Genomic DNA, 26,129 nt, shown 5'->3' on the forward strand with positions numbered 1-26,129 from the left:
GATAGATGAAGAAGTATCAAGAAGATGGTATTTCAACAAACTCAATCTAGCAGAGAAGCAATGGTGTGCAGAAATCAAGAAGGAGATAAGGGTCTTTTTTAATATAAACAAGGGTTCTGCCCCAACTAACATACTATGAGATGCTTTTAAGGCTACATTGAGAGGCATAATCACCTCCAAAGAGATACCAAAACAGTAGGCAAAAAGGGAGGAGAGAATGGCATTAGAAACTAGGCTGGCCCATGCAAATCAAGAATATTATAGAAATAGGACCCCAGCTACTAGGCAAGAAGAACTTAATGCTAAAACAAAAATTAGGGAATTTTACCATGAATTAGGGGATATGGCTAGTAGGTTGTACCTTCAGAGAAGTTATGAAGAAAGCGAGTATACGGGGAGATTGCTAGCCTGGCAAGCAAAAGAGAACCAAGTCTGTAATAGAGTTGATTGCATACAGGATAAAGTAACTAAAGCTCGCATGAAGACTACATCATCAATAGGTGAGGTGTTCCTTAAACATTACAAAGATATTTATCAGACATCTCACCAGGTCGCATTAGAAACAATCAACAACTTTTTACACGAATTGCAAATCTCAACGTTAGGAAGTAATTATAAAGAGCTGTTGCTAGCCGAATTTACGAAAGAAGAACTAGATGTGGTTATCACATTTTTTTAAGCATTTTCTAAAACACTTTGCTCTGAATTTTTAACACTTGCCAATTACTTACTACAAGGGGGGGACCCGCCAGCATCCTTTCGTACTGCAGTGGTGGTCAGTATTTGGAAAACATATACAGATAGTGAAAACTTGAATTCTTATAGGCCAATAAGCCTCTTAAATACTGACTATAACATTTTTACTAAACTGCTTGTCAATAGATTAAATAAGATGGTAGGATCACTTATTGGGACAGATCTGTGCGGTTTTGTAGCAGGGAGACAGCTCTATACTAATACAATTTTTTTATTGGAAGCTTTGGACTTTTTTAATGTTAATAAGGTTGAGGCACAGATCTGGTTTTTAGACGCCAAAAAGGCATTTGATCTTGTCTCATGGAATTGTCTTTTGCGATTTTGGCAAGGTTCGGTTTCCCGGATGAATTTGTATTTTTATTAAGGCAACTTTATATGAATTCCCAAGCACAAATTTTTATCAATTCACTAAATGTAGGGACATGCCAAGTAAACAGAGGCACTCGGTAAAGCTGTCCCCTCACCCCGATTGTATTTACTCTATTTATTGAACCATTGGCAATCGCAATTAGGGAAAAAAAGAACTCATACGGTTCAGGTTAGAGGAATGACGAATATAAAACTCTATGCCGACGATATTGTTCTCTTTCTGGACTCAAAGGTAGCCACTCAGTCAGAAATTATGAGAGTGTTTGCGGACTTTCAAAAGATAGGCGGGTATAAAATCAATAAGACCAAAACAGAAATCATATTATGCAACTGTAGTGTGAACACTCTTCTATCAGAATTCAGACAGATACATAACACCCGCCCAAAGAGATATTTAGGGATTTATCTAACAGAGAAAGTAGAAGATCTTTATTCCCTAAATTATATTCCATTGTTGAAAAAGGTGAGCTCTCAGCACGATGGAATCAGCTCCCGTTATCAATAATGGGACGGGTTGCGTTAATTCGAATGTCTATCCTTCCTCTTTTTAATTTTCTTTTTAGTGCAGCTCCCTGTGCAATACAGACTTCCTGTTTTAAGCAGATAGACAGTATGCTTTCCTCTTTCCTAAGGGCAAATAAGGTACCAAGATTGGCACTCACCACTTTAAATTATCCGGTCGCAGAAGGAGGATTATCTCTCCCGAATATTAGAGATTATTATTACGCGACATTTGCACATCACAGTTTTAGATAATTTTTTTTTAGACGCTCAAGAAGTAGATAATTTTTTTATGAAAAAGGTTTTAAGAGAACACAATATCATCGACCCTACAAGAGTGACCAAGTACCCTAAGAATGTACGTTATAAGACATTACAATGGCTACTTAAACAAAAATCCCAGCTTCTGGCATACTACGATATTTTAAGAATTAATAACTCCACCAGGCTTCTTGTGAATATATATGCAGGAGAAATGGGTATCTTGGAGAGTAATATATTGAGATTGTGGGAAGAAAATGGGTATGATAAGATCCAGGATTTTATTAAGGGGAATTGTGGGAAAACATGGGAAGAGATTGAAACAGGGCTTCAACAACCTAATATAATTTTAAAGTGGTCTTTTATTGGATTACATTCTATACTGGAAAAGCTAGATATGGAAAAACTGTGTTATAAAATTAGCATTAGTGAAGCCCTTAATTGCCCCTTACAACGGAAGGTCAGTAACTGGTTTAAAATCTTTGACAAGAACAAATCTCTTTTATTATATGAAAAGATTAGGGATAGATGGACGAAAAGGAAGACATACAGATTATTAAACCAACCTGGAATAAGTTAAATAAATTCAATGCAGTTATACTCCAAGGGGCAAATTTTAAACGTATGCAACATTATTCGCAATGGTTGATTTATAGAACACCCTCCTTCCTCCATAAAATATACCCGCAAATAGAAGACTAATGTTTCCGCTGTGAAGAGAAAGGCACTTGGACGCATATTATGTGGGAGTGCCCAAAAATTCAGAATCTGTGGGAGGAGATTGAGCAATACCTCAGATTTACAATAGACCCCCAAATCTCACTTAATGAATGCATTGCAGTTCTGGGCTGCTCTTCTGCCATCTCTTCACATGAGGAATGCTTAGTTATTGCAGCTTTAATAGCAAGATCTTTAATTCTGCAACTCTGGAGAACAGAGAAAGTACCTACTTTCAATGTATGGAGAGTAAAATGATCTAAAATACAAGAGCTGGAGAAGATCGGGAGCAGTGAGGAAGTATGAGAAATATTGGAGTGTGTTTGAATCATAGGATAACATCCTCTACCTGGGATAAATGAATAGAACACAGTCTTATGTACTTATCCTCAGGTATCACTTTGCACTTTACTTTAATATGATCTTTATCAAAACTCTTGGAGTGTCTGGGATTTAAAAAAACTAAATAAATAAAAAAAGAGAATATTTACGTATGTATTTTGATTCAGCACTTTGCACTTTAAATGAATATGATCTTCCTTTTTGTATTATAGGAATATTGTGATTGCACTGGTGAACTTCTTTAAATGAGTATTTAAAATGTGTTCTTAAAACTTTAACACTTTAGAATTATGCCAATCGTTTTGTCCTCAATGGTTTTGGAATGTGTATATTACATGAGATTCTTATGTTTGTAATATTCATGTCTATGAACTCTCAATAAAAAATAAATAAAAAAAGAAGAAAGTGACAATAGCAACAGCTAAAACCATAGCATATATTTCTAATACAAAGACTGAATGAGAATGGAAAAATAAAGATTACTTTCTATGTTGTTTGTCTTTATTATTGTTTTTTATCATTTATGTTCCTTTTATGTCTCCAGTTATGTGTTTCATTATTTATGATTTGGTATATTTTATGTTTTACATCCCTTACAGGACAAAAATCCTGCAACTACAGCGAACACTGTTAATTAGGATAATAATAACACGTATACAGTGCCTGCTGATGAACTAATGAACATGACTGCAGTATAGGAAATATGAAAATAAGGATCTGGGTGCTGAAGAAATCCTTGGACGTGAATACTCTGGTCATTCCGCAATATATGATTCATCATCTAGGCTGGACTTCTTTTTAACTTCACATAATCTCGAAATTAGTAAATACGAGGATTTATCAAATGCATTCTCAGATCATGCACTCATTAAGACGGAACTAATTCTAGGAAAGATAGATGAAGAAGTATCAAGAAGATGGTTGTTTTTTTTTTGTTTTTTGATTTAAAAAGAGGTGTTCGTCAAGGCTGTCCCTTATCCCCCTTTCTTTTTAACTTGGCTTTAGAACCCTTCCTCTCCAAGCTTCGTCAAAACTCCTCCATCCATGGTTTCCAATTATCAGATTCCCACATCAAACTGGCTGCTTATGCGGATGACATCCTGTTATTTGTCTCCAACCCCTCTGTCTCCATTCCTGCTTTCCTTACCGAAGTCCATGCTTACTCCCAAATTTCTGGTTACAAACTTAATAATGACAAATGAGAGATCCTTCCTTTAACCAAATTTACATTCAAGCCCGATTTTGCCGCCTCCAACTTCGCATGGAAACCCTCACATATCAAATACCTTGGAATGCATGTTGCCCCCACCGTCCCAGATACTGTTTCCCTGTGTATGTCCAAATGTATTCAAAAATTGACAGATCTCACGTCCAAATGGCATCCTCTTTACCTCTCCTGGTGGGGCCGCCTAGACACTGTCAAAATGATGTTATCTCCCTGTAACGGGGTCGGGTTGGGCTACCAAGACGAGTGGTGGAATCCTGATTGTACCCCTTCTGCTCCACAGACTACATCTACGAGGGGGGCCTGGGACGCGGAACCAACCGATGAGTCGTCTACAGTTCCCTTTAAGTGGGCGTATGAGGACTTCCAGGAGGACCAGCCTACCTCTGACGTCGACGATCCTGGATGGGTGAAAACGGGGAAGGCCCTGTACGCGGCGTGTGACGTCACCACCGCACCGAGGGACAGAGGAAGCGAGGAGAACCGAGCGGAGGAAGAAGACGAAGAAGAAGACGGAAGGCGAAAAGAAGGAGAGCCAGGAGGCCAACGACCCCGTGTTCCGCCGTGCCACGCTCCCGAGGGAGGAGTGTGGCTCAGCCAGGTACGGCGGCGTTGGGCGGCTTGGGTGGGGAGGAAGAGTTCCCCGTGTGAATAGCGTTGAAACCCCTGTATGTAACTTCCCTCTGTGTTTCCCGTCCCCTTAAAATACCTAGTTACCTACCCCGCTCTCCTCACTCAATTCCCCCCCCCGTTACAGCACAGAGTCACTAGCGTGTTTGTTCTATACACCGGTGTCCTTCACTATCACGGGTTCCCTTAGGTGCAATACCTTGTCAGATAAAAAGACTAACGGCGTCCCTCTGTCCATTTCCTTTCTTACATGTGGATATAACGGGAGAGCAACGCCACAGTCTGGAACCCCACGGGAGTGACGACAACCGGCTGTCCAAGACGACATCCCCGACGTCTAACTCTGAACTGTGGGGCTTTCACTATCAACTACCCTGCGAACCCCGAAGACCACCACCACGGATAAAACAGAGTTTGCAAGGGAAAGACTGACATTCCGCACAAGACGCACGTTGAAAATAAAACCTAGTTTAAAAAGATATACGGGTCTAGTGTCTGTTGAGCCAGAGTTTGTTACCACTGCTAGTGTTCTCGATCCCCCTGCCCAGCCTACACTCCCATTGTTTTATACACGCTCTCTAATATTCCGGTCCCTATCCCATCCAAATTTTTCAAACAGATCAACTCCATTCTGATCTCCTTTCTCTGGAGTAAAAAGACACCACGAATGTCCTTGGCGCGCTTGATTCGTCCTAAATCAGAGGGTGGAGTTAACTTCCCTGATTTTCCTGCCTATCACAGGGCGTTCCAATTAAGACAAGCCTCTTTTTGGCTCCAAGATCCTGATACCCCTTGTCCACTATGGGCCAAACTTGAACGCCTCCTCCTATTTCCCTTCTCTTTTTCCGAATACCTCTCCTTCTCTCGCAAGCCTGCATCTGTTTCTACCCCGATTCATAAGTTTACCACAAAATTACTCCTCTCCTCCTCTCATTCATCCCCTACCACCATTGCTGATTTCCTATCCTCCCCCATATGGCATAACACCTCCTTACTCATCCGGGACAGACCCTTTTTCTGGAAATCTTGGCACGCTCGAGGTCTGCAGTGGATTTCCCAACTTTTTTCCAACTCCTCTTTTTTATCTTTTCATGAGCTCCGCATCCTTTATGACTTACCCACCTCCTTCGCACGCCAGTATCATTCGCTTAAAAACGCAGTTTTACTGAAATATGATCTCCTCACTCAACCCAACCCTCCTTCTCCCTCATCCACACCCACTTCCTCACTCCACTCCCTCTTACGCACTACACCAAAAGCGTCTGCCATCTATAAATATCTTCACGCCAGTGCGACTCCAAGACCTAAATCCAAAATCGAGGAGTCCTGGGAGCATGACTTGTCTGTCTCTTGGTCAGTTCCCTTCTGGGACAAGATTTGGACCAAACTCCGCAAATCTTCAAGAGCAGCAACACTCACTCAGACTTTATTTTTTATCTATAATAGACTCCTCTTCACACCCTCTGACCTACACCAACGCTTTCCTAACACTCCTCACACATGCTGGTCTTGCTCATCTCCACAAGCTGACTTACTCCACATGTTATTTTTATGTACTCATGCTCGTAGTTTTTGGTTCCAGGTTTGGGCTCAACTTAATGTGATTTTCCACACCTCTATCCCTTTCTCCCACACTCATATTTTTATGGGTAGCCTTTCCCCTTGCTGGGATGCTGTTGACTTAAAGCCCCAGATTGTTGACCTTTTACTTGCTGCTGCTTTCCAACAATTAACAGTTAACTGGAAGGATTTCTCCAAAATCTCTTTCAAAGCATGGTGGTTTAATGTCTGCCACAATCACAGGCTCGATACCACTCATGTTTTCCCGGCATGTTTGGCTGTCAAACGCATGGACTTATGGACTCCAGTTACACTTTACTTGGACTCTTGCAGTAAACGTTTGTTTCATCCTCTGCCTTCGCAACAAGAAGTTCCCAAACCCCCTTAATCGCTCGATACATTCCATTTATCTTTCACTGTATCACTTTCTTAACTTTTCCCAATGTTTTTATGATTGCCATATTTTACGCTCATGCATTTTTCCTATTTCTTTCCCTTACTTGTCACTTTGTACCCCAATTGTTCTTATTGCAAATGCATTTATATACTTATGTTCTTTTTTTCTTTTTTGCTTCAGACTCTTTAACTTTGTATTACATTGTATTCTGTTTTGACACCTGTTTTCCCTTCTTTATTGTTATCAAATAAAATTCTCTTGAACTTAAAAAAAAAAAAAAAAAAAAGAAATCCTTGGACCCGCTGTAGGATCATTACATAGGTTGAAACATGTCGACCTATTCAGATGCAGGGATAATAGGTAGTCCCCAAAATTCTCATCCTTTAGGCTCACCCTCAATAAAGGGAAGTCCTTGGGTCAGGGCTTAGGAATTTTTAGATTTGCTAGGTCCTGGTTCCATATACACCCACCACCTGAAAGTAATCCTCGTAATACCAGGAACCCATGCACCACTAGAATTTTCTCTGGTGAATGAGGTGCTGTAGTTGATGAAGCAAGACACCCTTGGGGTGCATCAGGCCACGCCTCTCAAATATATGTGAATCCTTTGGTCCTATACACATCAGGAGAGGTCATTTGGATCAAAAATGACGATCAAATAAAACGGTAATTCATAAAGAGTGAGTTCCTTTGAGACTGATCACATTTGTTTGTTGTTTTTTAGGTCTCGCCTGACCCAGCGCATGCACTGGTCTGGCAAGACATTTAGTGAGGGCTCAAAAAATGCTACCATAGCCAGCCTGGCCAGCCTAGAGCGACAGGGCATGTGCACGGGCGCGCGCTTAGGAGCCGAGGCGCCAAATGGCAAACCTCGTCATACTCATTAAGCGCCCGTGATCAAAGAACATCAAACATCAAAGAACATGTGTCACTTTCGCCCGCGATCACTTTAGCAGTGCCCCTTTGATGTTCTCGTTCAAAGAACATTAAACATCAAAGAACATGTTGTTGTATTAATGCTTTGCTGCACCCATTTGACTTACAATGTGCTTTCTCTTTCCACAAACTCGATGTTTGTGTTCCTTTATTTTCAGATGCTTTTAGTATTACTGTCACACACACAACCACACACACAACTACAACCACACACGCACACAATCACACACAAAACCACAACCGCACACATACAACCATACACACAACCACACACATACACAATCACATAACCACACACACACACACAACCACACACACAATCACATGCACAACCACACACACACAACCACAAACACAACTACAACTACACACACAACCACAACTACACACACAACTACACACACACCCACACACACAACCCCACACACACAACCACAGACACACAACCATACCCAACCACACACACAACCACACCCAACCACACACACAACCACACACAAACCACAACCACACACACACCACAACCACACACACAAACCACAACCACACACACACCACAACCACACACACAACCACGCCCACACGCAACCACAAACACACACCCCCACAACCACACACACAACCATGCCCACAAACAACCACATACACCCCCCACAACCACACCCACAAACACACAACCACACACACAACCACACACACACCCAACCACACACACCCAACCACACACACACAACCACAAGCACACTCACAACCACACACACACAACCACAAGCACACACACAAGCACAGACACAACCACACACACACCACACACACATACACAACCACACACACAACCACATGCAACCACACATACAACCACACACACAACCACAACCACACACAACCACACACCACACACACACAACCACAACACACACAACCAACCACACACACAACCACACACACACACAACCATACACACACAAACCACACACACACAAAACATACAACCACACACACAACCATACACCCACAAGCACACACACAGCCACACACACAGCCACACACCCACACACACACAACCACACATCATACAACCATGCACACACCACAACCCCACTGTCAGTGCACACTTTCACCAGGCACAGACACCATCAGTCGTCAGTGCACGCTTTTACCAGGCACAACCACCACCAGCCGTCAGTGCACGTTTTCACCAGGCATAAACACCACCAGCCGTCAGTGCAAGCTTCCACCAGGCACACACCACCAGACGTCCGTGCACACTTTCACCAGGCACACACACACCACCAGCCATCAGTGCACGCTTTCACCAGGCATACACACACATCACCAGCCGTCAGTGCACGCTTTCACCAGGCACACACACCACCAGTCGTCAGTGCACGCCTCCACCAGGCACACACACCACCAGCCGGCAGTGCACACTTCCACCAGGCACACACACCACCAGCCATCAGTGCACACATCAATTGTTAACGCATCCACAATTAAATATTGTAGCAATCGCAGTATGGTGCACTTTACTTTTTAACATATTCATCTAAAGCGCAGCATGCCACCATTGCTACAAAAATAAATATGCATTTTTTTGGCCTACAATTTAAAGACTTTTGTTGCAATTGGTGTTGCAATATTTAGCAATGCCAATAGCTCAAACGTAATTAATGCGAGACCTATTGCATTGCAAATGCTTGTGGATGAATAGATATGGAGGATGCAAACAGTGACCCCCTTTTTCCTCTTCTTCCCTTGTACTGTCTTCCGCATTAGGAAACCCGGTCCCTTGTCTATAGCAGCCATTAGCTGACAGACGCCTGCTCAGAATAAAAAGTGCTCTAGTGCAAATAAAATTACTTTTTTATATACTGAGCCAAAAGGTGCCTGACATTTTAGATGGGTACATGAATTTAAAAAGAAATATGGCGCCTGTGTCACTCCCTACATGCGCACTGACACATGCATGAACCCAGGGAGTGAGGTGGCCGCCAGCAGAGGCCATATCATGACGCCTTTGTTTCCTTACTTTGTTTTTTAGTACATCACTGAGGTGAGAACTATTGATTTGTCAATGCCAATTATTCTTGCTTTCTTCTTTGCTTCTCTGTACTACATTTCCACATGCTAATGGTCCTTTTCTCCACCCATCACTAATTTCCAATAATTTTTCCACCTTATACTAAAAAAAGTATGTATTAGCACAGAGCCGGTAGAAGTGGCATTAAACACAACTAAATTAAGCAGGTATTTGCCAAATCAATAGGTCTATCTTTCGCATTCCATTGCATGTAAAAAGAGACATTCACAAATGTAGTTTACATGCAATGTATGAACACATGTGGTTTATCACAAAATATACTCCCTAAACGGCTTAACCAATGATGGAAAAAAGAAGCAAATATGTATTGCTTTCTGTACAGTATACATGTAGGAGATAATGAGCCGAATGTGACAAACAGTATGATGACTGGGGATACTTTTTAAATGTGAAATATTCTCTCATGCATTTCAATGGAGACACTTCCTGCAAGGTGTAATGATGCTAGGTATGCAGTAGCTAGAGATGTCAAGAGTATTAATCACTTGGGCCAAACCAAAATACACTCTATCCGTATTTTAAACAACTAAGAATAATAGATTTTTCAGACAGCTGTGCTGTGAAGCAGGTCCTAAAAACAATATTCTTGAACACCACTGAATAAAGCAATTTTTGATAAGCAAATTATTTTCCAAAGAATGTTTTTTAGAACAGCACTGCGTTAATTGACACCTGACTGAAAAACGTGTAATTCTAGGCAAATTACTTAGGGTGTAGTTTAGAGTTTAGTGGAGCTGTATTACTGTCAAGTTTGCTGTATTTAAAGTGCCAATGACACTGTACCATTAGCGGTTTTAACCCCTTAAGTGCGTGTGTACACAATCCAGAGTCAGGAGACGCCACCAGGGGCTAGTGTTTGGGGGGGGGGGGTCGGCTCTTGTGTACGGCCCGAACACCATTCCCCTGGCATATTTTTCTTGAAAATGTGTTTTTCCCCAGGGGGGGCGGAGTGAGGGCACCCCCTGGGGTGTGGAAAATTTTATAAAAAATATTTCTGAAGAAAGATATCAAATTGTCCGGTGGCCAGCCTTCCCGACAAACGGGCTGCCTCCCTGTTGGGTCCTAAGAGTGTGATGTACTGCGTCATTTCTTGACTTTTTTAGTGCCTTAGAGAACCTGCAGATTCACCCAAAAAGTTAGTTCTTATTTCTTTTCTGTTGCACACATTTCACAAATGCACACACCTACTTAGCGACTTAGATTTAGAGAAAAACTTCTACCTTCTATGTAGACAGAATTTTAGAAGGAAGGTTTTAGCCAGTCAGCAGAGATGGCGTCTCAGTGAATGACTGCTGCCAAGGCTCTAACTCGGGTTATGGAGGACAGCTCTGAGGCAGGATGGGACCCTGACACAGCAGATATAGAGACAGCATCTGACGGGGAAGGAATTGGAGCAAAATCTGGAAGTGATTTTTCAGTTGGTGGAGTCCCATCCAACGACTCATCTTGCAGAGATTCTGAAGGACACGATGATGACAGTCATGCTGTCCCTTTGCAAGCAAAGTCTGTACTGGGGAACAACCGTAGCAGGTTAGAACACCCAGAAAGCAGGCACATGTGGCTGCAAGCACAAAAGGAGTGCTCTCTTGGCAGACCCCCGATTTAGCTCAGCCCCAAATTACGCCTTTCACTGGTGACGCTGTATGTGAAGTCGATATGGCCAATTTTTTACCAATGGACTACGTCCATCTCTTTTTGGATGTTGACTTCCTTGAGCAAATTGTGCAGTAAGCAAATTTGTGTGTCAAACAATTTCTGAGTAACCCTGTAGGTTGCCCTCCATTGCTAGGAGTCACATGGAAGATTTTATGGGACCTTGTCCAGCCATTCCTTCAAAAAGGCTATAACCTTTACGTGGACAGTTTCTATAAGGGAGTAGAGATGTTCAGTGAGCGGTACAAAGCTGGCACTGTAGCCTACGATTCAGTTTGTTATCGCCACAAAGCATTCCTGCAGGACCATGTTTGTATGAGGAACCAGAAACGTCAGAGCACTGCATTGCGCTCCAACGAACTGCATGCAGTCAAGTTCTCGGATAGGTGTGATTTGTATGTGCTCACTACAATTCATTATGAGAGGACTTCCCGCATCATAGTTTGGGGTCAGATGGCTGAAGTTCACAAGATCACCTGTATACTTGATTACAACATGTACATGGGTGGAGTGGATAAGAACGACCAGGTTCTTCAGTCATACAATGTGAGTTATAAAACTCGCACTTGGCAAAAGAAACTGTTTACCTACGTGATCGAGATGGCAAGTCACAATGCTTCTGGTGTTTATTGTCAGACAACCACAGGAAGACTAATGTCTTTCCTTAACTTTTTAAAGTCCATTATTGAAGGTCTTACTGACACAGAAGCAGCAGCCTCCCCTTCATCTGCTCTGGAGGACATGGCAAGGCAGCAGAAGGGACACTTTGCTAATCACATTCAAGCAACAGCTAAAAAGACTCAACCATTTTATTGCTGTAAAGTCCGCTTTAACATGGAAAGAGGCAGGAGAGTCGTATTTACTGTCTCCAGTGCCTATCTCACCCAGCCCTGTGCTCTCATGATTGCTTAATATTGAACCATACAAATGTGAAGTACTTTGAAATTGACTAACATTGAGGTGCTGTTAGGTAAACCTTTCAATGGCTGTGCATGGATACCTACCTGCCTCTACTTAACTGGGCAAGCTCCCGTAAACATTTAGTGCCACTACTTGAGGAAATCATGGACTTGCTTATGGCCTGCGCGACACTTTTGTCTGCCGTCTGAATGTGGTTGGTGTTGTATTCGCTGGTTGACAAGTGCATTATAGTTCCCTCAATGCATATAATGGTGGACGGAACATAACCCATGTTGTCACGGAGTACACTGTGTGGCAAAATGGTAAATGCTTGACTAGACTGTGAAGTGCTTTTTAGGCAACTTACGTTCACAACACAAGGTCCACCCTGAATGCCTACGAGAACCAGAGTAAGTGTAATAAATCAAAGAAATGTCCAGTGGGTCTTATTCACCAACACTTCTACTTGCTTTAAAAGTGTGCAAACTCAATTAGTAACTTGTATCTTAACCACTTTTATTGAAAAAGAGTACCGGACACAATATAATGTATGATGATTGTTTACAAATCTTTAGTATTGGTTATGATACAAGTTAGTAAATGAGTTTTCACACTTTCAAAGCAAAAGTAGAAGTGCCGGTGAATGAGTCCCCCAGGACATTTGTTTGGCTTATTACTTTAGGGAACTAAGGTAGCATTTCTCTGGATGTTTGCCTTAGTTTCAACAGTAGATTTGCTCGCTACTTTCGAGGAATGAGCGTTCGGAAGAAAGTATACTCGGACACCCCCAAACTGCATCCACAACCTCGAAGAAGTTCAATTTAGCACAGTAAGTACGCTGAAGGCACATGAAAGACCTGTTTTCTTGAGCTTCAAGTAGCTAGGGATGGAAGCCATTAGTATAGGTTCACTTGGCAGATATACAGGATTAGTGAGGACTCTGATGAGGACAAAGACATGAACGGGTAAGAAAAGTTTAGGGTATGTGTTCTTTCACAGGAAAATTGCATAGGCAGTAGGCAGATAGTGAAGGTAGCACAGATATACATGACATCATTTCATTTTCACCTACTGATTTTGACCCTATGGCACTGCACTCACCCCAATACTAAATTAGTCCCTCACTCCACTAAGCAGATGACTCAAAACCATACAGAACAAGCAGGCAGGCTCCTCCCTCAACATACCGGCACATGAAAAGGCTTCAAGGATTCCAAATCCACAGCTGTGGTCAAACTCCTGAAACACACAATCAAAGTCTTACACAGCACTGGCCCAGCATAACTCAATACCACCTTTGATTTCAGAAACCTTCCAAACACCTTTGCTCAGCATCAGCAGCAACAGAGAAAGAAGAATAGACTTTTCCTAATAGGCTCCAAAAGGGCAGAATGACCTGCCTCTACACATATGTGGCGTCTCTAAAATTAGTGCATTCCACAAGAAGCTGAACAATTAGCTCTTTGACTATGTTACTCTATGGATCACCCCTTACTGCTCTTGCATCAGCGACAGGATACCCTCTCAGATGCTATGTTCTCACAAACTACCTTGTGTGTAAATTATACTTTTCTTCGTAGTTTATGATGTTCTCTTCAGGGAACTTCGGCAGTATTCTTCAGCAAGTTTGCCTTAATTTCAAAGGTAGATATTCTCACTCAGTTTGAGGAATAAGACCTCAAAGGCTTACTCGGACACCAAACTTGCATCCACAAACTGGAAGGAGTTCGATTTACCTAAGTGAGTGCACTAAAGACTCATGTAGGACATGCTTCCTGAACGTCATGTGGCTGTCATGGGAGCCATTAGTAAAGTTTCACTAGGCATATGTTTGGTAATATTCAGAAGGAAGAAGGCGAGAACTTGAAAGGTGATACAATGTAGCCAAACTCATTCCGTCCTATGGGGTATGAATGTGATGGGCCATTGCATGGTAGCAATATGTTGATGTGAGTGCACTTGGTCTGTTGGATTGGGTCCATAGACGGCGATATGACAATCTCATGTGTGGTGCATGAACGGACCGTAAAGCAGTTGGTGCCCTGAAGTGGCTTTATGGCTCACCTTCATAAGTCTTGGTTTCAATATCTAGATACTATGATCAGTATTTGTGATTTGAAGCAAGTATTTCCGGCAGCGCTAAAACTAACCAGTGCAAGTGGTGGAATAACTTTAACAAAGTCCAAAGTCGTACAGGGTATATAACTGTGGCAGAAAGTTGGCCCTTACCTAGAACTCCTGTTTTTTTTGTCATTTTGGGTAGCTGTGGATTTTGGGACCTAGCTCTGACGGCACCTAGGCAAACTTGCACATTTTTAAAAACTAGACAGCCAGGGGAGTTCAGGGGTGCATGCCTGGTCTCTCACATGGTATTATTACCTAGAAGACCTTGCAGACATCAAACTTTGGTAAGAAACACACATTTATATCACATTTCTGTGACGGAAAGACATGGAATCTGCGTGGAGCCACATGTTTCCAACCACCCTGAGTTCCCCAAGGTCACCCCATAAAAATGCTACCTCACTTGTGTGTTTGGGCCAAGTGCCTGCAGCAGGGTGGGGCCCAAAACCTATTAGGAGGTACCACAATTATCTATCTCAAAAAGATCAGGCTTTGCAAGGGAGGGGGGCGGGGAGGACTTGTGTTTTTTGTCCCGGGCTTGGCAGCCACATAGCCAGACATTTCTGAAAACTAGACGCCCAGGGCATCCAGGGAGGTGTTGCTTGCGTGGATCCCCCAATGTTTAGTTACCCAGAATATCCTGCAAAGATGTAACATCGAATAAAAACACAGGACTCAGGAATGGGTCACACCAGGCTCAACAGTAATCCTCATGCAAGGACTTTCATTGACCCATGTGTGATGCATTCCTGTTGCGGGCACTAAGCCCAGGCACACAAGTGGGACAGCGTTTTTATCGGGACAAGTGGGGGAACGCTGGGTGGTATGAAGTTTGTGGATTCCTGCACATTGCTGTAGCTTATGTCATAGAAAAGCAAGGAAATCTAGTATGTTTATTCAACGTTTCACCTTTTCAGGGTATTCTGGGTAACAAAACATTGGGGATCCACTAAAGCGTCACTTCCCTGGACTCCCCTTGATGTCTACTTTTCAGAAATGCCTGGGTTTGATAGGTTCTCCTACATGGTTACCAACCCTCAGGACAAACTAATACACATATCATAGTTATCGTTATCCCCACAATAAATTTTGGGCCCTTCCCTGTCATGGGCACTTGCCTACTCACTCAAGTGAGGTAGCATTTTTATCGAAAAACCTGTTGGAATTCTGGGTGGTGGGAAATTTGTGCCAGCCTGGTGATCCCACAACTTTCCCACACTGAAATGCGGGGAAAATGTGACTTTTTAGTTAAATTTGAGGTTTGCAGGGGATCCTGGGAAGGAAAACTTTGGGGGAATCCACTCAAGCCACACCTCCCTGGACTCCCCCAGCTGTCTAGTTTTCAGAAATGTCTGGGTTTGGTAGGTTTTTCAAGATGTCTGCCGAGCCTAGGACCAAAAATGGAGATGCCCCCCTTGCAAAACCAGGTTGTTTTGTGATAGATAATTTTGATGTCTCCACAATACGTTTTGAGACCTATCCTGTTGAGGGCACTTGACCCATCAGAACAAGTAAGGTAGCATTTTTCCTGGGAGACCTGAGGGAACACTGGGTGGTAGGAAAGCTGTGCCACCCCATAGATCCCACACAGAAATGTGCTGAAAATGTGACTTTTGAGCTAAATTTGAGGTTTGTAGGGGATTCTGGTAAGGACATGTTGGGGGATCCACACACGCGACGCCTCCTTTGACTGCCCCGGGTGTCTAGTTTTCAGGAATGCCTGTGTTTTGTAGGGTTCCCTAGATGACCGCAGAGCCCGGGACCAAAAACACAGGTGCTCCCCTTGCAAAATTAGGTCGTTTTTTGATAGATAATTTTGATGTCTCCCCAATATGTTTTGGGCTCTTACCGGTCACGGCACTTGGCCCACCCACACAAGTGTGGCACTATTTTTTTCAGGAGACTTGGGGGAACACTGGGCAGTATGAAATTTGTGGCTGCCAGCATATTCCTGGACTTTTCCTAATAGAAATGGAAGGAAAATGTGTGTTTTTAGGCACAATTTGAGCTCTGCATGGGATACTGGGTAAAAAAAGCCAGTGAAAGTCACGCACGTCACACTATACCGGACTCCCCCGGGTGTCTCATATTAAAAAATATGCTGGTCTGGTAGGTTTCCCAAGGTGCCGGCTGAGCTGTGGTCCAAAATCCACAGCTAACGCATTGCACAAAAACACATTGTTTTTCAGTGGAAAAATGTGGTTTGTATGTTATGTTTGGCACCCTTTCGTGTGCCGGGCATCTGACCTATCCACACAAGAGAGGCACCGTTTTTGTCGGGAGACTTGAGGGTAATGCTGGGTGGTAGGAAATCTGTGATTGCCTGCAGATTACAGGACTTTTCCTCACGGAAATGCAAGGAAAATTTGTTTTTGGGCAACGTTTGAGCTTTGTAGGGGATTCTGGTAAAAAAACCTGGTGAGATCCACGCAAGTCATCCTGCCCTGGACTCCCAGGGTGTCTAGTTTTCAAAAATTTGCTGGTTTTGTAGGTTTCCCTAGGTGCTGGCTGAGATGGGACCCAAAATCCACAGCTATCCCCATTGCAAAAAACAGATTGTTTTTCAGAGGAAAAATGTGATGAGTCTACGTTGCGTTTGGCACCCTTTCATGTCGCTGGCACTTGGCCTACCCACACAAGTGAAGCACCGCTTTTCTCTGGAGACTTGGGGAACGTTGGGAAGTAGGAAATTTGTGTCTGGCTGCAGATTCCAGGACTTTTCCTCACTGAAATGCAAGGAACATGTATTTGTAGGGGCAAAGTTTGAGCTTTTCAGGGGATTCTGGGTAAAAAAACAACTGGTGAGAGCCATGCAAGCCACCCCACTGTGGAGTTCCCAGGCCGTCTAGTTTTCACTAATTTGCTGGTTTGGTAGGTTTCCTAAGGTGCTGGCTGAGCTGGGGCCCGAAATCCACAGCTACCCACATTGCAAAAAACACTGGTTTTCAGTTTAAAAATATGATGTGTCTACATTGCGTTTGGCGCCCTTACATTTCATGGTCACTTGGCCTACCCACACCAGTGATGCACCGTTTTTCTCGGGAGACTTGGGGGAAAGCTAAGTGGTTGGGAATTTGTGTTTGCTTGCAGGTTCCAGGACTTTTTCTCAGAGAAAATCAAGCAAAATGCGTTTTTTGACAACTTAGGCACAAATGGCTGTTTTTTTCAATTCAATTTCAATATTTTTTTATTTCAACTGTTATTTTTCTATAGGAAAACCTTGAAGAATCTACACAAATTACCCCTTGCTGAATTCAGATTTTGTTTAGTCTTAAAAAATGTATAGCTTTCTGGGATCCACCATCGGTTTCGCACCTGCTTCCACAACAAACTTAAACTAGGCTGAAAGCATAAAAAAAAGAAAAAAATGGGCTATCTCCCAGTAAAATGCCAAAACTATGATAAAATAAGTTTTTCTGATTCACGTCTGCCTGTTCCTGAAAGGTGAGAAGATTGTGATTTTAGCACTGCAGGCCCTTCGTTGATGCCATTTGCAGGGAAAGAAACAGATGATTTAATCTGCAGCACTTTATTCCCATTCCCGCCTCCCCCCCGAAAAAAACCCATTTAAGCTACATTTCAGCTAATTTCTCAGTCCCCTACAGGCGAATCCACAAATCCTGGGTACCTGTAGATTCACTAGCATGTCTGCAAAAAAGGACGCACATTTGGCGTGGATACCATGTGGAAAAAAAGTTATGGAGTCCTAAGCGCAAACTACCCCAAATAGCCAAAAAAGTGCTCAGCACAGGTGAGGGGAAAAGGCCTAGCAGCTAAGGGGTTAAGAGCGCCCTGGTGTTAATGCCATTTTAAATATAGCAAAGGAGGTGTCCACCTCTTTTTGCAGATGTCCGGCTGTGTAGAATGATATCTCAGAATATAGACAAATAGAGATGACTTGGAAATAAATAAAGAATTCCATCCCCGGACCTCTAGTCAAAACCTAAAATTCTAGCTCCTTGCCTCGGCCATGACTCACTGAATGCAGCAGGATCCTTAGGCATGGCAAAGGCATTCTGGCAGCCAATATCAAGGATCTTTAGAAGTCCTCGTCTACTAAACAACCGACCAACGATGAGATTAAAAGAAACAATGAAGAAATGTCTCGAAGACACATTTTCTCCAGTCCTAATGAAAACCGCTGTCCAGCATCTTCCTGGGCTCATCCTGGGATAGCCATCCGCAGGCAACAACAAACGGTTGCAATCACGGATATGACATTCGGGGCCATGTCCTGCCCCGTCATGCTGTATATTGTACGGCACTGTTTGCTACAGCTGTCTCCAGGTCTGCTCTGCCTGGAGTGAAAGGCTGGCAGGCCTCCTCTTCGCTTCTTTAGAGCAACTTATCTCTCAACGCAGGTGTTTCCTCTGCTAGTAAAATCATTTAGCCTAACCGATTCCTGATTTCATAGATTACCCACTTCATCAAAACACTGCTATTTGGGTTTATTACGGGCTGTTTGATCTCGGAGGGCCTTAATAACAGGGAACAGCCCCTGTAGATCAATTGGCCCCGGACATAAAACCCCCGTGCTCCGGGGGGAACAGGCTGCACCTGACCCGTCCTGCTTCCGCAACATGAAAGAGCAGCAACAGGCAAGGCGGTTTACAGCGCCGACCTGACACGTTTATTGGCCTTGTTCAGTAAGGCTAGTCGGCTGTGTTTATTTTATGTTGGCTCAGAGTGGTCACCTGCAGAGACACGCAGGTGGAACATGGCCTGGGGTCCGTCACACCTTTAATCCTGGCCTCTCAACACGGTACACGGAGCACTCCATGCTTGGATGGCGAACAATAACCGCGCCGCAGCTCTGAGGAGGCACTTGCAGATTTATGGACGCCAAATTACCACAACAGAGGCAATACTAAAGGCGCAGAATGCTGAACTAAAAGGCAAACAGAATACCTAGAAAGTCGAGGATGACAGACAAACACTCATGTTGCAGTTTAAACTTCAATAAACGTTAGGAAGTAGTCTTAGTTTTAAAAAAAAAGAACGAAGGATGGTGACACTGGATTGACTAGGAGGGTTCAATATTTAACCTACCAAACCCCTCAACGACGCTTCCGTTGCTTCTATATTAATGTTGTGCATACATTGCTCCTGTATTAATGTTGTGCTTCTATTGCTCCTGTATTAATGTTGTGCTTCTATTGCTCCTGTATTAATGTTGTGCTTCTGTTGCTCCAGTATTAATGTTGTGCTTCTGTTGCTCCAGTATTAATGTTGTGCTTCTGTTGCTCCAGTATTAATGTTGTGCTTCTGTTGCTCCTGTATTAATGTTTTGCTTCCATTGCTCCTGTATTAATGTTTTGCTTCCATTGCTCCTGTATTAATGTTTTGCTTCCATTGCTCCTGTATTAATGTTGTGCTTCCATTGCTCCTGTATTAATGTTGTGCTTCTGTTGCTCCTGTATTAATGTTTTGCTCCTGTATTAATGTTTTGCTTCCATTGCTCCAGTATTAATGTTGTGCTTCCGTTGCTCCTGTAGTAATGTTGTGCCTCCATTGCTCCTGTATTAATGTTGTGCTTCCATTGGTCCTGTATTAATGTTTTGCTTCCGTTGCTCGTGTATTAATGTTGTGCTTCCGTTGCTACTCTATTAATGTTGTGCTTCCGTTGCTCCTGTATTAATGTTGTGCTTCCGTTGCTACTCTATTAATGTTGTGCTTCCATTGCTCCTGTATTAATGTTGTGCTTCCGTTGCTCCTGTATTAATGTTGTGCTTCCTTTGCTCCTGTATTGATGTTGTGCATCCTTTGCTCCTGTACTGTTTTGCTTTAATTCTTCCTGTATTAGGGTTGTGCTTCCATTGATCCTGTATTCATGTTTTGCTTCCATTGCTCCTGTATTAATGTTGCGCTTCCATTGCTCCTGTATTAATGTTTTGCTTCCATTGCTCCTGTATTAATGTTTTGCTTCCTTTGCTCCTGTATTATTTTGCTTCCATTTCTCCAGTATTAATGTTGTGCTTCCGTTGCTCCTGTATTAATGTTGTGCTTCCATTGCTCCTGTATTAATGTTGTGCTTCCTTTGCTCCTGTATTATTGTTTTGCTTTAATTCCTCCTGTATTAATGTTGTGCTTCTGTTGCTTCTGTATTAATGTTTTGCTTCCGTTGCTCCTGTATTAATGTTGTGCTTCCGTTGCTCCTGTATTAATGTTGTGCTTCCGTTGCTCCTGTATTAATGTTGTGCTTCCTTTGCTCCTGTATAAATGTTTTGCTTTCATTCTTCCTGTATTAAGGTTGTGCTTGCATTGATCCTGTATTCATGTTTTTCTTCCATTGCTCCTGTATTAATGTTTTGTTTCCATTGCTCCTGTAGTAATGTATTAATGTTTTGCTGCTGTTGCTCCTGTATTAATGTTTTGCTTCCTTTGCTCCTGTATTATTTTGCTTCCGTTGTTCCAGTATTAATGTTGTTCTTCCGTTGCCCCTGTATTCATGTTGTGTTTCCGTTGATCCTGTGTTAATGTTGTGCTTCCGTTGATCCTGTGTTAATGTTGTGCTTCCGTTGCTCCTGTATTAATATTTTGTTTCCAATGCTCCTGTATTAATGTAGTGCTTCCAATGCTCCTGTATTAACTTTGTGCTTCCATTTCACCTGTATTAATGTTGAGCTTCCATTGCTCCAGTATTAATGTTGTGCTTCCATTGCTCCAGTATTAATGATGTGCTTCCATTGCTCCTGTATTAATGTTGCGCTTCCATTGCTCCTGTATTAGTGGTGTGCTTCCATTGCTCCTGCATTAATGTTGAGCTTCCATTGCTCCTGTATTAATGTTGTTCTTCCGTTGCTCCTGTATTAATGTTGTGCTTCCATTGCTCCAGTATTCATGTTATGTTTCCATTGCTCCTGTATTAATGTTGCGCTTCCATTGCTCCAGTATTAATGTTGTGCTTCCGTTGCTCCTGTAGTAATGTTGTGCTTCCATTGCTCCTGTATTAATGTTGAGCTTCCATTGCTCCAGTATTAATGTTGTTCTTCCGTTGCTCCTGTATTAGTGTTGTGCTTTCATTGCTCCAGTATTAATGTTGTTCTTCCGTTGCTCCTGTATTAATGTTGTTCTTCCGTTGCTCCAGTATTAATGTTGTTCTTCCGTTGCCCCTGTATTAATGTTGTGCTTCCGTTGCTCCAGTATTAATGTTGTGCTTCCATTGCTCCAGTATCAATGTTGTGCTTCCATTGCTCCTGTATTAATGTTGCGCTTCCATTGCTCCTGTATTAGTGGTGTGCTTCCATTGCTCCTGTATTAATGTTGCGCTTCCATTGCTCCTGTATTAATGTTGTTCTTCCGTTGCTCCTGTATTATTTTGCTTCCGTTGTTCCAGTATTAATGTTGTTCTTCCGTTGCCCCTGTATTCATGTTGTGCTTCCGTTGATCCTGTGTTAATGTTGTGCTTCCGTTGATCCTGTGTTAATGTTGTGCTTCCGTTGCTCCTGTATTAATATTTTGTTTCCAATGCTCCTGTATTAATGTAGTGCTTCCAATGCTCCTGTATTAACTTTGTGCTTCCATTTCACCTGTATTAATGTTGAGCTTCCATTGCTCCAGTATTAATGTTGTGCTTCCATTGCTCCAGTATTAATGATGTGCTTCCATTGCTCCTGTATTAATGTTGCGCTTCCATTGCTCCTGTATTAGTGGTGTGCTTCCATTGCTCCTGCATTAATGTTGAGCTTCCATTGCTCCTGTATTAATGTTGTTCTTCCGTTGCTCCTGTATTAATGTTGTGCTTCCATTGCTCCAGTATTCATGTTATGTTTCCATTGCTCCTGTATTAATGTTGCGCTTCCATTGCTCCAGTATTAATGTTGTGCTTCCGTTGCTCCTGTAGTAATGTTGTGCTTCCATTGCTCCTGTATTAATGTTGAGCTTCCATTGCTCCAGTATTAATGTTGTTCTTCCGTTGCTCCTGTATTAGTGTTGTGCTTTCATTGCTCCAGTATTAATGTTGTTCTTCCGTTGCTCCTGTATTAATGTTGTTCTTCCGTTGCTCCAGTATTAATGTTGTTCTTCCGTTGCCCCTGTATTAATGTTGTGCTTCCGTTGCTCCAGTATTAATGTTGTGCTTCCATTGCTCCAGTATCAATGTTGTGCTTCCATTGCTCCTGTATTAATGTTGCGCTTCCATTGCTCCTGTATTAGTGGTGTGCTTCCATTGCTCCTGTATTAATGTTGCGCTTCCATTGCTCCTGTATTAATGTTGTTCTTCCGTTGCTCCTGTATTAATGTTGTTCTTACGTTGCTCCTGTATTAATGTTGTTCTTCCATTGCTCCAGTATTAATGTTGTGCTTCCGTTGCTCCTGCACTAATGTTGTGCTTCCATTGCTCCTGTATTAATGTTGAGCTTCCGTTGTTCCAGTATTAATGTTTTGCTTCCATTGCTCCAGTATTAATGTTGTTCTTCTGTTGCTCCTGTATTAATCATGTTCTTCCGTTGCTCCTGTATTAATGTTGTTTTTCCGTTGCTCCAGTATTAATGTTGTGCTTCCGTTGCTCCTGTAATAATGTTGTGCTTCAATTGATCGTGTATTATTTTGCTTCCATTGCTCTTGTATTAATGTTGAGCTTCCATTGCTCCAGTATTAATGTTGTGCTTCCGTTGCTCCTGTAGTAATGTTGTGCTTCCATTGCTCCTGTATTAATGTTGAGCTTCCGTTGCTCCAGTATTAATGTTGTTCTTCCGTTGCTCCTGTATTCATGTTGTGCTTCCATTGCTCCAGTATTAATGTTGTGCTTCCGTTGCTCCTGTAGTAATGTTGTGCCTCCATTGCTCCTCTATTAATGTTGAGCTTCCGTTGTTCCAGTATTAATGTTGTTCTTCCGTTGCCCCTGTATTCATGTTGTGCTTCCTTTGCTCCTGTATTCATGTTGTGCTTCCATTGCTCCTGTATTGTTTTGCTTCCATTGCTCCTGTATTAATGTTGCGCTTCCATTGCTCCTGTGTTCATGTTGTGCTTTCATTGTTCCTGTATTAGTGTTGTGCTTTCATTGCTCCTGTATTGTTTTGCTTCCATTGCTCCTCTATTAATGTTGCACTTCCATTGCTCCTGTGTTCATGTTGTGCTTTCATTGTTCCTGTATTCATGTTGTGCTTCCATTGCTCCTGTATTCATGTTTTGCTGCCATTGCTCCTGTATTCATGTTTTGCTTCCATTTCTCCTGTATTAATGTTGAGCTTCCATTGCTCCAGTATTAATGTTGTTCTTCCGTTGCTCCTGTATTAATGTTGTGCTTCCATTGCTCCAATATTAATGTTGTTCTTCCGTTGCTCCTGTATTCATGTTGTGCTTCCATTGCTCCTGTATTAGTGTTGTGCTTCCGTTGCTCCTGTATTCATTCTGTGCTTCCATTGCTCCTGTATTGTTTTGCTTCCATTGCTCCTGTATTAATGTTGCGCTTCCATTGCTCCTGTGTTCGAGTTGTGCTTTCAATGTTCATGTATTAGTGTTGTGCTTCCATTGCTCCTGTATTCATCCTGTATTTCTATTGATCATGTAATGTTTTGCTTCCATTGCTCCTGTATTAATGTTGCGCTTCCATTGCTACTGTGTTCATGTTGTGCTTTCTTTCTTCCTGTATTAGTGTTGTGCTTCCATTGCTTCTGTATTCATTTTTTGCTTCCATTGCTCCTGTATTCATGTTTTGCTTCCATTGCTCCTGTATTAAGGTTGTTCTTCTATTGCTACCTTCTAGATCCATGGTCAACAATTTGGCTACTTCCGATCGTGCTTGCCCTAACTTTATTCCTTCTCAGGCCCTCTGTACCTCTTTAAACGACTTCTTCATTGAGAAGATCGTCAAAATTAAATCCAACATTTCTATCACTCCTTTTACTCCACTTCACTCTGTCCCCTCTGTGTCTAATTCTTCCTTTTCCTTTTTTCCACCCCTTTCTTTGGATTCTTTTTTAGTTCTGCTCACAAAAATCAAGTCCGGCTCTCCTACTGACTGTGCCCCTGCTCGCATTCTTAAAACTCTCTTTTCTTCTTGCCCTGCTACCCCTCTTTCCCTCCTTAATGCTTCCCTCTCCACTGGATCGGTCCCTTCTTCATTTAAATCTGCTATTGTTTCCCCCATACTTAAAAAACCTGGTCTTGATTCCTCCCTCCCTTCCAACTTCAGACCTATCTCTCTCCTTCCCTATCTTGCTAAAATTCTGGAATCTTACGTCACTTCTTGTCTCTCCACTTATGTTGAGCAGAACCAACTTCTCGCTTCTCACCAAGCGGGTTTTCGCTCGGGTCATTCGACCGAATCTGTGGTGCTCGCCGTTCTTGACGAACTGAAAGCCAAGGCTGACACCAATTCTCCCCAAGCCTTGGTCCTCCTCGACCTGTCCGCTGCGTTTGACACGGTCGACCATAACATTCTTTTGGACCGTGTCAGCGCAGCGGGCATTAGAGGCGCTGCCCTCTCCTGGATCACGTCCTTTCTAACAGGACGTTCACAAGCTGTTCACCTCCCCGGTTTTTCTGCCCTCCCCCTCCCGGTGCCCTGTGGGGTTCCCCAAGGTTCTTCCCTCTCTCCTCTTCTCTTCAATCTTTATATTCACCCACTTATCTCTTCTCTTCTTCAGCTGGGGGTCTCGGTGTTTAATTACGCAGATGACCTCCAGCTTGTCTTTGACCTTTCTTCTTCTTCTCACTTCCTATCTTTTTTTCGTTCCACCATGGTCTTTATTTCTGGGTGGATGGGCACCAATCACCTCAAGCTCAACCCAGATAAGACTGAGCTTGTCCTGATTGGCGGCTCATCCAGCCCTTGGTCCTCTGCTTTCTGGCCCCCCTCCCTTGGTCCCCCTCCCACCCCGGTTGCCTCCGTCAAAACATTGGGCATTAAGGTCAGCCAGGACCTGTCCATGCATGGCCAGGTCAGTGCTGTAGTATCTTCCTGTTTTCTTTCCCTTCGGTTGATCCGAAAAATCTCTCGTTTCTTTTCTCTTGAATCCCTTAAAATTATCATTTCTGCCCTCATCACTTCCCGCCTGGATTATGGAAACAGCTTGTTCGTGGGCATCCCGGCCTACGAAACTCGCCGCCTTCAAGCAATCCAAAACCAGGCTGCCCGTCTCATCTTTCACTTGCCCAAAACTCATCATATCACTCCCGTCCTCAAATCCCTTCACTGGTTACCCATTTTGCAGAGATCCTTGTTCAAACTAGGCTGCCTTGTTTACCGGGCCCTTGATCGCTCTGCACCGGCGTTCATCAACTCTCTTATCTCCTCCCACACCCCTGTCCGCACTCTCCGCTCATCTTCTTCTGCCCTTCTCACGGTCCCCCGTTTCCGCAAAACTCGCACTGGTGGGTCTAGATTTTCTGTTCTTGCACCCCGGTTTTGGAATTCCCTCCCTCTCTCTATGCGTTCTATTCCTATCTTTTCACACTTCCGCAAAGCGCGCAAAACATTCTTGTTTGCCCTGGCCTATTCCTGTTAACCCTCCCTGGACTCGTTTGTTCTGCTCCCCAGACCTCTCAGCGCCAGGAAGCCGTTTGGCCATTGTGCGCTCTATAAATAATTTCATTCATTCATTCATGCCATCAGGGTGTCTTTTTCATAGGCCGCGGATTTCCGTTCATGAAACAATACTTTCCTCCAACTGGTTCAACTGAAGTGAACTAAGACTGCGCTCCTCAGCAGCCGT

The 26,129-nt window shown here is 43.0% G+C and overlaps 1 protein-coding gene across 3 annotated transcripts in view; it reads right to left on the reverse strand.

Annotated features, from left to right (window-relative positions):
* Window positions 1-26,129, reverse strand: part of CEP112 (centrosomal protein 112) — a 2,313,552-nt gene that overhangs the window by 1,452,914 nt on the left and 834,509 nt on the right. The window lies entirely within an intron of this gene.

Source organism: Lissotriton helveticus, chromosome 7, assembly GCF_964261635.1.
Source record: "Lissotriton helveticus chromosome 7, aLisHel1.1, whole genome shotgun sequence".
NCBI classification, from domain to species: domain Eukaryota; kingdom Metazoa; phylum Chordata; class Amphibia; order Caudata; family Salamandridae; genus Lissotriton; species Lissotriton helveticus.